The 14601-nt window shown below is 44.6% G+C and overlaps 1 long non-coding RNA gene across 1 annotated transcript; it reads right to left on the reverse strand.

The window, feature by feature from the left end:
- Positions 1 to 365: 365 nt before the first annotated feature.
- Positions 366 to 14249, reverse strand: LOC132208589 (uncharacterized). The gene is made up of 4 exons (XR_009444720.1): positions 14090 to 14249; positions 12219 to 12373; positions 8483 to 8583; positions 366 to 2594 (listed from the first exon to the last, which is right to left on the reverse strand). It is a non-coding gene; the product is annotated as an uncharacterized LOC132208589 (long non-coding RNA).
- Positions 14250 to 14601: the final 352 nt, after the last annotated feature.

Raw genomic sequence — 14601 nt, forward strand, 5'->3', positions numbered from 1 at the left:
AGAATCAAACTCTTTCAAACAGGGTTAGGTGGGGATGATTTGTAAGGGTGTAAAACCTCTAAAGCATGTAACTTCTGTCGCTGGCAAAGGGGCCAGGGCACTGACTTTGTTCTAGCCAGACACACTGGCAACTTGAAATCCAATGTGTCCTGGACAACAACTCAAAAATCGCCTCCTGCCATTAGCAGCTACTTCACTAGCAATCGATACTATAAGCTGGTCTTTTATGTTCTTGATGTAATAATTGCTTGGTATCCTATTTTTGTCTGTTGTAGTAATTGTTTTATGCATCATGCCATGACAAATTGTGAAATCATTTTAAGTATCATGTCTTTTGTAAAGTATAATAAGCGGGCACTGTCTGCTGCTCGGGGAGAATTACTTGCGAGACAATGCTGTCTGTGCCGGGTTGAGTACAGTGACTCTCCACAGCTTGTACTTGCTTTGTAATAAAAGGATTTGTGTTTTTCTAAACAGGTCAGTGTCTTGTGATTGCAGCAAGTCCGTGAGGGTCTCCGAAAACAAACTTGACATGTGGAGTAATGGACAGCAGACTATATAGAAAATATACACTAGATATCACACAATGTCTTGGTTTTAGTATTCATCACGAGATCCATCACAGCTATGGACACCTGGTAAAGATCTGAAGAGACTGCATTCCCCATGGACAGGTCACCAGGTTTCATTGCATTTTTGCAATCGGCTATCAGGGATATAGAACATGACTCATCCCAATCTTTTGTTTGGATTTAAAACTTTCCCTTGATTGTTTCCAATAAACAAATATCTATTAGTAGTTGAAACATGTCTGTGGAGAGCAATAGAATCCATAATTGCAAAAGGTGTGAAAACATATTGACCAGGCACAACAAATAAAGGGCCATGAAGATCAACATAGAATCCCTACACTGTGGAAGATGGCCATTCAGTCCATTACCAACCCTCCAAACAGCATCTCACCCAGTCTCACACCCTACCCTGCATTTTGCACACAAGACACTATGGGCAATTTAGCATTGTCATTCTACCTACTTTGCACATTTTTGGACTGTGGGAAGAAACCAGAGCACCTGGAGGAAACCCACGCAGGCAGGGTCTGGGTAGGACACTCTTTGTAAGTTCAATGTGAACTCAATGGGCTAAATGGTCTGCCTCCAGACTGGAGGGATTCTATGATCTCCAGAAACAAGCCCAAAAAGCATGGTTTAGATATAGCTAACAGCAGAATCAAAAACCAACTTCACAGTTACTCAGAAATTTGCTGCTCGTTAACCAGTCCCGATGAACCAGGAAATCCCTTTTCACATACTGTGCGGGCGGCTAGTCTTTAGTCAGTGAGAATGTGTCAATGTGTCGTGATAACGTGACTATTTCCAAACTCTACCTGACAGATACACAACTGATATTAACATTTTATCCACAACAACTGTACCTTGAATTGAGCAGGGATCAGTAACATCAGTACAAACAGCCCAAAACCATGGTTCACTTGATAGTGAGAGTGACAGCAAAATCCTTCAACTGTGCTTCTTTGTGAACTCACTGGTGTGTTAACAGTTTGGATAACTGAGTGAATGCTTTCCCCCACTCACAGCTCATGAATGGGCTCTCCCCAGTGTGAACCTGCTGGAACACGAGCAGGTAGGATGACCAAGTGAATGCTTTCTCACATTTAGAGCAGGTGAATGGTTTCTCCCCAGTGTGAACGCGCTGTAGGTTAGGTGAGCAAGTAAATCCCTTCCCACACTGGGAGCAGATGAATGGTCACTCCCCAGAGTGACGTCACTGGTTGATCAGCGGGCAATTCGAGTCAGCAAAGCCTTTCCCTCACGGAGAACAGGCCAACGGTCTCTCTCCAGTGTGAATTTGCTCGTGCATCAGCGGTTGAGATGTCTGAGTGAATGCTTTCCCACATTTCAAGCATGTAAATGGTTTCTCTACAGTGCGAACTCACTGGTGTTTAAGCAGGCTGGAGGACTGAGTGAATCCCATGCCACAATCAGAGCAGGTGAATGGTTTCTCTCCAGTGTGACTCTGGTGGTCAGTTTCTAGCTGGGACGGATTAAAAAATTCGTTCCTGCAATCTGCACATTTCCACAGTCTCTCCCCAGTGTCACTGCGCTGGTGCTCGGACATTTCAGATGAATCTTCACAGACTCTTTACAGACCATGTGCATTTCTCCCCAGTGTGAATGCTGCTTTTTCCTCCAATGTTCAAAATCCTGAGGTAACTGGTTTGTGATAAACAAAGTGACTGTCAGAGCTGGATGTGGACCTGTTTGAATTCTCCAATTGCAGACTAAGCTTTCAAACAGAAAGCAAGTGCAGTGAGTGAAGAACCAGAAGAACAACCACAGATTGTGAAATCGAGAAATCCTCTGGACATTTATGGAGCGACGCTTGGGAAATATGCTGGATCATCATTAGGACAAATTCAAATAAATATCCTCCAGGCAAGGGATCCAGTCAGTATTTGCACAAAACTGCTGAAAGAGAGGTCGGAGAGCCAGCGAGGAAGGGCAGGCATTGTAACTCAGACTTTCAGAGGGATCAAAAGGTTAAGAACAGCGCAGAAGTAAAATTGTGGAAATCTGAAATGAAAACAAAAAATGCTTAGTCAGAGTTGTACAGCACAAACCAATCCCTTTCATCCCAGTTGTCCATGCTGACCCTATGTCCCAAATTAATCTAATCCCATTTGCAAGCAATTGACCCATATTCCTCCAAATCCTTCCTATTGACATACCCATCCAAATGCCTTTTAAATGTCATAATTGTACCAGCTTCCACCAGTTCCTCTGGCAGGTCATTCTACACAGGCACCACCCACTTTCCCTTAAAAAAATTTCCTTCTCAGCTTAAACCAATGTGTTTAGTTCCAGTCTCCCCTACCCCAGGTAAACAACCTTGGCTACTCACTCCATGCCCACCATAATTTTATTAACCTCGAAGGTAACCTCTCAGCCTTCAATGCTCCAGGGAAAATAGCCCCAGCACATTCGGCCTCTCCCTGCAGCTCAAAACTCCCAACATCCTTCTAAATCTTTCCTGCACCCTGCTAAGTTTAACAGCATCATTCCGAGAGCAGGCAGACCAGAACTGAACACAGTATTCCAAACGCAGCATAATCAATGCCTTGTTCAGCCTATAACATGACCTCCCAACTCCTACACTCAATGTACTGACCAATAAATGCAAGCAGAGCAAATATCATCTTCACTACCTTCTGTACCTGCAAGGAACTCTGCACCTGCACCTCAAGGAGTCGCTGTTGCGTAACAGTCCCCATGGCCTCATTAATAAGTGTTTAAACCCTGCCCTGATTTTCATAACCACAATGCAAAAGCACACATTTATCCAAACTAAACTGATTTCTGTCACTCCTGGGCCCTTCGACCCATCTGATTAAGATCCGATTGTCCTTGGAGATAACCTTCTTTGCTGTTTACTACACCAACAATTTGTGTCATCTGCACACTTACTAACCATTCCTACAATATGCATTCCACATGATTTGTATCAATGATAAAAAGCAGTGAAACCAGCACCAATCCTTGCAGCACACTGCTGTTAATAGTCCTCCAGACTGAACAAAATACAACACACCCACCACGATCCTGTTTCCTACCTTCAAGCCAATTTTGGTTCAAATAGCTCACTCTCCCTGGATTCCACTTGATCTCATCTTGCTAACCTGTCCGTCATGTGGCGTTTTGGTGAATGCCTTGCTGAAGCCCATATAGAAAATGTCCATTGCTTTGTCTTCTTCAACATTCTTTGTCACTTCCTCAAAAAACTCAATCAAGTTAGTTACTCAAGATTCCCCACTCACAAAGCCACGTTGACTATCCATAATCAGTCTTTGTGTCCCTAAACACATGCAAACCCTGTCCCTCAGAATCCCCCCCAGCAATTTAGCCACCACTGACATCAGGCTCAATGGTCGATGGTCCTCTGGCTTTTCCTTAAAGAATGGCACCAGATTAGCCACCCCACCTTCTGACACTTCACCAGTGTCTCAGTGATGCAGATATCTCAGCAAGGGGCCTGGCAATTAGATTAGATTAGATTCCCTACAGTGTGGAAACAGGCCCTTCGGCTGAAGAAGTCCACACTGTCCCTTGAAGCATCCCACCCAGACCCATCCACCTATAACCCACACACCCCTAAACACTACAGGCAATTTAGCATGACCAATCCACCTAACCTGCACATCTTTGGACTGTGGGAGGAAACCGGAGAACCCGGAGGAAACCCACGCAGACACAGGGAGAATGTGCAAACTCCACAGAGACAGTCGCCCGAGGCTGGAATCAAACCCGGGTCTCTCTTCCCCAGCTTCTCACAGTTTGTGGATAACACCTTTTCAGGTGCCAGGGACCTATTCACCTTTATGCATTTTAAGACGTCCAGCACCTCGATCTCTGTAAGATGGACACTTCTCACAACTCATTATTTATGTCTCCAAGTTCTCTAGCTTCCATATCCTTCTCTGCAGTAAATACTAATGTGAAATACTCATTCACTATCTCAGCCTGCAGTTCCACACATAGACAGCCTTGTTGATCTTTAAAAGGGCCCTGTTTTCTCCCTCGTTTTTTTGTCCCAAATGAAGTGTCAGAATCTCTTGGGATTACCCTTAACCCTATTTGCCAAAGATGGCTCCTTGTTGCCATCCTCATTTCCCTTGAGTATACTCCAACTGCCCTTATCCTTCGAGGGATTGACCCAGTTCCTGCTGTCATGACCTGACATGCGCTGCCTTCTTTTTCTTGACCACAGCCTCAATTTCTTCAGTCGTCCAATAGCCCCTACATTTACCAGCCTTGCCCTTCACATGAGAAGGAACATACTGTCTCTGGACTCTCCCTATTTTATTTTTGAAGGCCTTCCACTTTCCAAGCATTCCTTTACCTGCACATTACCTCTCCCGATCATTGCTTGGAAGTTCTTGCCCAATAATGTCAAAGTTGGCCTTACTCCAATTTAGAAATGTATATTAAATATACAACTTTTATATTTAAACTGATCCCATCTGTCTGCATCTGGCACATATTCCTCTAAACCTTTCTTATATATGTCCGAATTCAAATGCCTCTTAAACAATGCGACTGCACCCGCATCCACCACCTCCTCTGAAAGTTCGTTTCACACATGAACCACACTGTAAAAGAAAAATTGTCCCTCATGTCGTTTTTAAATATGTCTTTCTCCTCTCACCTTAGATGTCCCCTTGTCTTAATCACCCAACCTAGGGGAAAAAAACCCGTTAATATTCGCATAATCTGTGCCCCTCATGTTTTTTATGAACATCTGTAAGGTCACCCTGTAACCTCCTCTGCTCCAGTGAGAAAAGTTCAAGCTTTGGCAGTCTATTTTGATAATCGAGCCCTCCATTCCTGGCAACATCCCAGCAAGTCTTTTCTGACCTGTCTCCAGTTTAATAATAATAATGTCCTTCCTGTAACAGGGCAACCAGAGCTGCACACAATACCTCAGATGAAGCCTCACCAATGTCCTGTACAACCTCAACATAACATCCCAACTCCTATACTCAAAGGTCTGAGCAATGAAGGAAAGTATGCAAAACAATTTACTAACCACCCTGTTGGCCTGTCTCCATAAAGTTCGAAGAATTATGCAGTGAATCTCAGCATTTCTCTGTTCCACAACTCTACCCTGGGTGCAACCATCAATTGTGTAATTCCTACCCTTGTTCATTTTACCAAAATACAATATTTCACATTTATTCAAATTGAGCTTCATCTTCTCCTCAACCCATTGACCCAAATGATTAACATGTCACCGTCATCTCAGATAACCTTCACTAACCACTATACCACCAATTCAGTATCATCTGCAAACTTACTAATCTTGTCCCTTAAATTCTCATCCAAATTGTTAGTGTAAATGAGAAACATAAGTGGACCCTGTACCGATTGCTGTGGAGCACGCTGGCCACAGAACTCCACTCTGAAAAATCCTCCAGCACCGCGTTCTCTCCAAAAACTAAACCAATTTTGTTTCCAATTAGCAAGCTCTTCCTGAATCACATGTGATCTAACTTTACTGGAATTCTGGAACCCTGACAAAAGCTTCACTCTCATTCTAGAGGTGCTGCAAATCTGACCCAATTCCCCTGCCATTTGACCATGGCCCTCTTGATCGTTCCTTGAAAAGTTAAATCCCAAATCTTTGAGAATAACTATTGAATCTGCATCTAGCTGCCACACAGACTGTTGCAGATTCTGGGAACTTGCTGAGTCAAGTAACCTTCAAGTTTTCACCCTGCATTATTTGCCAATTATCTGAATGTTGTATTCTGTAATTACCAAACATTGTCACAACGTTAATAATTTTTCTCTCTCTGCAAACTATTATCCGGGAAATAAACCTACTAAACTAAATCATTGCTAATCAGCTCCAAGGAGAATCATCCGAGCTTCTGTTAGCTCTCTCCAAACCAGAAACCCATCATAATTATAGATAACGAAGTGTGGAGCTGAATGAACACAGCATTTGCTGCTTGGCCTGCTGTGTTCATTCAGGTCCGCACTTTGTTATCTCGGATCCTCCATCATCTGCAGTTCCCATTATCACCCATCATAATTGTTATTTACTTATGGGACGTGGTCTTTGCTGCCCAGACTAATATTGATTGTCCATTTTTATTTGATTTGGAGAAAGTGGCAGTGAACCACTTTCTCTCACTACTGCACTCCGTGTGCTGTAAGTGCACCACTGTGCCGCTCAGATGATAATCCACCCTGGAGCCTCACCACACTCTCTATCGCAGGAATCATATCTCAATCCTCACTACTCTCCCAATCATGAGAATGACCCTTGAGCCTGCACTAATGCAGGGTCCACCCTTAAGACTTACGACCTTTCCTATCACTGGAATCTCTCTCCAGCCTCACGACCTGCCTATTGTTGGAATCCCCCTCTAGCCTCAGATCTCTCACGGTCTCTGTAGATTCCTCCAGTCTCTCAAGCCTCCTTATCTCTAATCTCCTCCAGCCTCAACACTCTCCTATCTCTGTAAATTCCTTCAGCCCGTATAAACTTCCTTAGCTCTGTAATTGCATTTACCCTCACAAACCTCCTTTTGTTTGAGGTCTCCTCCAGCCTCTCAATCCTCACCATTTCTCTAACTCCCTCCAATCCCACACTTTCCCTATTTTTGAAATCTTATCCAGTCTCAGAACCCTTCCAGTCTCTAATATCCTCCAGCCTCACAAATCTCAACATGTCCCTTCCTCTAATACAGTCCTAAAGATGATGCCCCATTTTTATTCCTCCACTTGATGGTGGCACTTGCAATTTCCTGGGATTCAAGCTCCAGAATCTCCTGGTAAACCGCTTCATCTCTATACCTCACTCGTCTCCCAAAAACATTAACCAATTATGAGTCATCTATTCTAACATCTCCTTTCCTGAGAGGGAAAAAAATTGCTTGAACTATTGCTTGGTATCTTCTCTGTGAAGTGTCTCGGAGGTCGACAGTACAGAAAAGGGCTCTGTGGCCCATCCAGCCTGTGCCAGTTAAAAACCACCACCTAACTATTCTAATCTAATTTTCCAGAACTTGGCCCATAGACTTGTCTGTGTTGGCATCACAAGAGTGCATCTAAATATGCCTTAAACGCTATGAGGATCTCGGTGCCTACCACCCTCACAGACAGTGAGGTTCAGTGCCATTGTCACAGCATGATGACATCACAGACAGGAACAGAGACGAGCTGAGTCTGTGCAAACCAAAGATCCCCCACACACTGTGAAGGACGGGAGGGACCCGGATAGTGGGCAGAGGAGATTTAACAGAATGGTTTGTAGGAAGAGGGTTTTTAGTTGCATGGTTAGGACTGTTTATTTTTAAAATTTTTCTTTCATGTGACCTGGAGGTTGCTGGTACATAGAGAATATCCATCTATGATAGATGGACTCTCCTTCTCAACCTCTCCCCTCGCCTGGGGTGTGGTAATCTCCAGGTTAAACCAGCCCTATGGTCAGGTAGGACAGTGGTGACTTTACCTCTGACACAGTGATGCCACTTTGCCTCGGTGGTGTAGAGGGGAATGTTGAATGTGGTGAATGGGACACCACTTTGACACAGTGCTTCATCTGGAGGATGTTCACTTTTTCAAATAGTGTTGGGGTTGTACTCATGCAGGGAAGTGGAAAATGTTCCAACACAATCCAGATGAGTGCCTTACAGACAGCAAACAGTCATTGAGGAATCAGGTGCTTGGAGAAACTGAGATTGTTCTCCTTGTAACAAGGTATTTTGAGGGGACCGTTGATAGAGTTGTTTACAAAAGAAACACTTTATCATGATAAAATGTACACATGACTGATCATAAAAAACATTACAGGACATATATTGAAAATTTTAGGGACGATCTATTGAGAGAATGGGGTGATTTAAGAGAAAAAAAATAGACGGCAAATGAGAAATTAGCAGGAACACAATACTCACACACAATGCAAATATCCAGATGTTGATGAAGTGAGTAACTCTGTCAGAGTTTGGGGTTACAATTATTGTGTTTCCCCACCTGAAAGTCCACTTGTAATATCCTGTGACACAAATTCATAACATCCATCACTGTCAGTCCGGGTAGAAATTCACAACATCCCCTCATCCTGGCTGAAGATGACTGTGCATTGTCCCTATTGCACATTATCCCTTGTGGAGGTCAGTCATCGTTTCAGAGGGAAATCTATTTGGGTTTCTAGGAATTTCCACCTTGGGACTTCATGTCACTGACCAGAACTGCAGCTCTTTGACACATGGCAAATAATGGCCAAGATTTAGTGACAGGAAAGAGAAAGAGATGGAGTGGGATTTTCCAATGACAGTGAAGTCAAATATTGGTTTTTAACAGAATGGATGAGATGGACATCACCAGAAAAGAGGAGCAGACAGAACAAGGACAATATCTGAACTGGCATGAGGGAAGAGGCAAGGAGGAGGAGGAGGAGGAGGAGGAGAAATAAGAGAGACTTAGAATGTTTGTGGTTTAGCAGGAATAGGGAAAAGGATTAAGACGAGCTCTGATAAGGCTTCACACAAGACTGGAGAAAGATGCAAGTTTGGGACTGAAACGACGAGCAACATGCAAAGCAATTTGGTTTGGTGGGCTAATGAAAGAGAAGGAAGCAGCAGAGGCATCCGATTTGGATTGTCTCAATCTGAGTGACATGGAGTTTCTATGTGTCTCCCTCACTTGTTGTTGGAGGGGAGGATGGAGGAGAGAGGATGATGGACAATGGTTTGCAAAAAAAGAACAATGCCTGTGTTAGAGATATTCAAAACTGAATGAACAAACCTGATGAATTAACTTTTATACAGAATATTAAAATGTACAACAGAAGTCCGGTTTTGAATCCCATCTCAGCAGATGGTGGACTTTGAATTCAATAAAAAAAAACTGGAATTAAGAATCAACTGTTGCCATGGTACCATTGCTAATGGCAGAACAAGGTAAAAACCTGACGTCATTCAGGGAAAGAAATTTGCGAAACTCAGCAAGCCACTCAGTTACAAATCAGTGCAAAGTCTCAACAAAGGAATGAAGCTGGGTGGCCCACTTGGCATCTGCCAAGGCACAAGGAAAGACACCTGCAGAATCAGCCCTATCGATTCCATAAACTCCTCCTCACTAATATCGGGGGCGAGTGGCAAAATTTGGAGTGATGGCTCAAAGACTAGGCAAGGAACAGCATCATATGCTTAGAATCTACCTTATAGACAAGTGACACGCACCACCATCAAGGTCCGTAGTGACGGCCTGTCCCAGGAGCAGGACAGACATGGCAGAACAGACATGGCAGAACAGTGCTATTCTGACCGCAGTAATTGACCTGGGAATACGACATTGGCTCTGACGCCTGGAAGACTCATGGCTCCTGTTGAATGCCATGGACCATCCTCCCTCAGTTGATAAACTGGCAACAGTATTATCGCCAGATTATTAATCCAGAGACCCAGACACCATTCCGGGTACCTGGGTTCGAATCCTGCCATGGCAAATGGTGGAATTTGAATTAAATAATGATGTGAAATTAATAGCTGAACGATGACCATGAAACCATTGCTGATTATTTGGGTTCGCTTATGTGCTTTCGGGAAGGAAATCTGCCATCCTTACTTGATCTGCATGACAGGTAACTGCAAACCCACAGCAATGTGGTTGACTCTTAACTGCCTTAAGGGAAATTAGGATGGGCAATAAATGCTGGTCAGCCAGCGACTTCCACATCCCAAGAGAGAATTTTCATAAAAAACTCCATGTTGAACAGCAATTGGTGTAAGCACAGAGTGTAAATGGCAATAAGTGTACTCAATGCCCGCTATGAGGAGTAGTTCACAGCAGGATTACCAGTCAGGCTGGCTGGGTCCTAAAGGGAAAAAAACACTACTTAGCAGGGACTGAAGCAGGTGCTGCCACAACCAACAGAAGGGAAAAACATAGCAGATCTCATTGTCACGAATTTCCCAGCTGCAGATGCATCTGTCTGTGACAGGATTGATAACAGCGACCACCGCACAGTCCTGTGGAGACTAAGCCTCATCTTAACCTTGATAATACCCTCCATTGTGTTGAGTGGCACGAACATCGGCTAAATAGCACAGACATGGAACAGATACAGGGGCTCAAAACCAAACATCTATGAAGCTTTGTGGGGCATCAACAGCAGCAGAACTTTCCAGCACAATCTGTAACCTCAGGGGCCAACATATTTCGCACTCAACTATTACCATTGATCCAGGGGAACCACACCTATTGAATGGATAGTATAGGAGGGCATGCCAAGAGCAGCATCAGGCATAGCTAAAAATAAGGTGCCAACCTGGTTAAACTTCCCAACAGGACTATGTGCATGCCAAATAGCACAAACAGCAAGAGTTAGAGCTGAGCCATCCCAGAGCCAGTAGATCAGGTCTAAGCTCTGTAGTTCTGCCACACCCTGTAGCGAATGGTGATGGGCAATTAAACTGGAGGAAGCATGCCAGAAAATCCCCATCCTTACTGACAGAGGAGCCCAACCTATCCACACACAAGACAAGACTGCTGCATTTGCAGGAATATTCAGCCAGAAGTGCCAATTGTATGATATATCTCAGCCTTCTCCAGAGGTCCTCAAGATCACAGATGTGAGTTTTCATCCAATCTGATTCATTTCAAATGATATTAATAAGTGGAGGAATAGTGCAGCAAAGATTATGGGCCCTGGCAACAGTACCGATGACTTGTGCTGTACAGCTTGCTACCTGCCAAGCCAAACTGTTTCAGTGCTGCTACAGCACTGGCATCGACTGACAATTTGGAAAACTGCCCAGGTCTGTTCAGCACAAAAATACAGAGCAAATCCAACCCGACCAATTTCCCCTCAAGCAGTCTACTCTCTATCATCGGAGACGTGATGGAAGGTGTTGACAACAGCGGTATTAAGCACTTACTCAGCAGGAACCTGCTCAGTGACAGCCAGTTTGGGTCACGCCAGGCACTCAGTTCCTGATCTTATCACAGACTTCATCCACAAATTCACAAACATGTGAATTCCTGAAGTGAGGTGAAGGCAACAGCAGAGTCCTGCACAAAAACCATTTCGTTCCACTTCAGTGACAATGACACCTTAGTTTCAGCTCATCTGCTGAACCTCTCATCTAGTTCTGCGTTACCTCTAGACTTAACTATCCAAACACACTCCCAGTTGACCTCCCACATTCAACGCCCCTGTAATCTCAAGAATACATAAAATTCTGCTGCACACATGTTCATTTGTACCAAAACCTGTTCACTCATCACTGCTGTACTCCCTGACGCACAAAGGCTCCTATTTATGAGTAACAATTTAAAATTCTCACCCGTGATTTAATTCCTGGCCGTGATGATCCCCGTTTCCCTGCACCACACAACCTATGAGACTCTGTTGGAGTCAGAAAGTAAATGGAATTGTCAATGTGTTTAATCATTGTTTCACTACTGGAGGCTGTTTCTACAGTTTCCAGGCAACATGGTCTGGAATTCCTATGATAAACCTCTCAGGTTTGTTCTCCTTCTTTTAGGTAGTCATGAAAACCTGCGAATTTGGTAATGTTTTTGGTCACCTAACCTAATAGGCCTTACATCAAAAGTTTCTTGATAATATCTTTGTGAAATTATAAACAAGATAAAAATACATATAGTTTGTTGATTTGGACATACACCATCAGCTCTTCAGTATCGCCAGATGAATGATCTGTAACTTCTCAAATGACCGCATTGTGGGAGCACCTTCATCATACGATCTGAAGCAGCACACGAAAGTTAAACATGACCTTCTCCACAGGTAACAGGGCTTTGGCAACGATCGCTGGTATCTGTGGAAGGAGAAACAGAGTAAATGTTGCAGAAGTGCAAAAATGAACGAGAGAATAAAAAAGCTGTAGAATGTGGTGGTCTGAAATGGAAGAAAAATGCACTGTCTTTCTGGGAAAATATTACGTGACTTTGAAAGACGCCATTCAAAAATTAATCTGGGAAGAGAGCAGCACACAGTTAGGGGGTGGACAGCAGTGGAATATTCAGTTACAATAGGTATAAGAAAAGAACTGTAAAATACGAAACAAAGATCAAATATATCCATCATTAGAGACTGAAGAGATTAGACACCGACAGAGATTTGATCAGGAAGCACAGAACTAAGTTAGCAGTGCTAGCTGCTATGATCCCACACTCTGGGAATGAAATCCAGAAGAAACAAACATTTCTCTTGGTTTGAATTCACTCAGCGTGATTTCATTTCATTTCTGAAGAATCGTCCAGACTCAAAATGCTGGCAGTACCGATTCAGTCATCCATGAACTGGAGGAAGAGGTGGGATTCGGGGCTAGTGTAGGTATGGAAGAGAGATTGTTCCACGTAACCGACAAAGAGGCAGGCATAGCTTGGGCCCATGCAGGTACCCATGGCCACCCACTTTGTCTGTAGGATTTGGGAGAAGGTGAAAGAGAAGTTGTTGAGGGTGAGGACGAGTTCACTTCATCATACAAGGGGGTCAGTGGAGGGGAACCGGTCAGACCTGCAGGACACGAAAAAGCATTGGGCTTTTAGGGCGTGTGCATGGGGAATGCAGGTGCGAATGTGGTATACTGCCTCTGCTGCAGCTGTTGTGGCCTCCCCCACATCTGGGAAACCAAGCAGAGGCTTGGGGACTGCTTTGGAGAATATTTACACTCAGTACGCAATAAACAACTGCACCTTGCAGTACCATTCCACCAGCAACATGTCCATCATGGCCTTCCTGCAACACGATAACGATGCCACCCAAAGGTTGCAGGATCAGCAATTCATATTCCGCTTTGGAACCCTGAAGCCCAATGCTATCAATGTGGATTTCACAACCTTCAAAACCTCCCCTCCCCCAACCACAGTCCAACACCAGCCCAGCTCATTCCCCACCTCCCTAACCTGTTTTCACTCTCGCCTATCCCCTCCTCTCATATCAAGCCACACTCCAATTTCCTACCTGCTAACCTCATCCCACCCCCTTGACCTGTTTGTCCTCCCTGGACTGAACTCATCCCTCCCTACCTCCCCAGCTACACTCACCTTTACCTGCTCCATCCCCACCTCTTTACCTTGTCTGTCTCCTCTCCACCTGCCTTCCCCTCTCTCCCTGTTTATTTCAGAACCCCTTTCCCCTCCCCATTTCTGAAGGGTGTAGGCCCGAAAAGGTCAGCTTTCCTGCTCCTCTGATGCTGCCTGTCCCGTTGTGTTCCTCCAACTCCACATCTTGTTCTCTCACTTTCTCCCAGGGACAGCTGCGCATGCGCCCAGCTTCACCTCCGCCCTCAAAGTTTCAACGCTGCTGCGCATGCGCCCCACGGATCATTGCCCCCAATAAAGATGGCGGCGGTCACACGGGCCTATCACTATCTGAGGCTTTAATTTATTTTCTGCAAACGTGAGCCTGGGAGTTTCAAATGTGGGTTTTCCGATGTGCACTCCCAAGCCCATACGAATATCACTTCCCTGCCACTTTCTGCCGTTTTGTCTTCTTCACCGGGTCCTGCTCTAACCTCAATTGCACAAACCTCCGTCTCAGCGAAGGGGCCAGGCACAAAACGTCAGCTTTCCTGCTCCTCTGATACTTCTTGGCCGGTTATATTCACCCAGCTCTACACCTAAGTATCTCGGAATCTCCAGCATCGGCAGTTGCGACTTATCTCAGCAAACCTGCACTGCTCTCGTAGATGATCACGTGGTTTGCACTGATCCAGCCCCCTCTTCATTCCGATTGGTTGGAAGGGTCATGCACGTCAACACTGTATTCCTATTGGTCCCACACTGACATCAATCAAACAGATGCCATTGTGACCTGAGCATGCGCAGTGCTTTCTGTTGTCATTGATCAATGAGACTGAGAACTGGATGAGAAAGATTGTTACATTAGCGATCCTGGGGCTTTAATAAGTCGCTCTGAGGAAGGGGCACTGCACCCGAAACGTTAACTCTCTCTTTTTACCTTCACAGATGCTGCCAGACCTGCTGAGCTTATCCAACAACTTTGTTCTTGTTCCTGATTTACAACATCCCAGTTCTTTTG

This window comes from Stegostoma tigrinum, unplaced genomic scaffold (genome assembly GCF_030684315.1).
Source record: "Stegostoma tigrinum isolate sSteTig4 unplaced genomic scaffold, sSteTig4.hap1 scaffold_49, whole genome shotgun sequence".
Taxonomy (NCBI): Eukaryota; Metazoa; Chordata; class Chondrichthyes; order Orectolobiformes; family Stegostomatidae; genus Stegostoma; species Stegostoma tigrinum.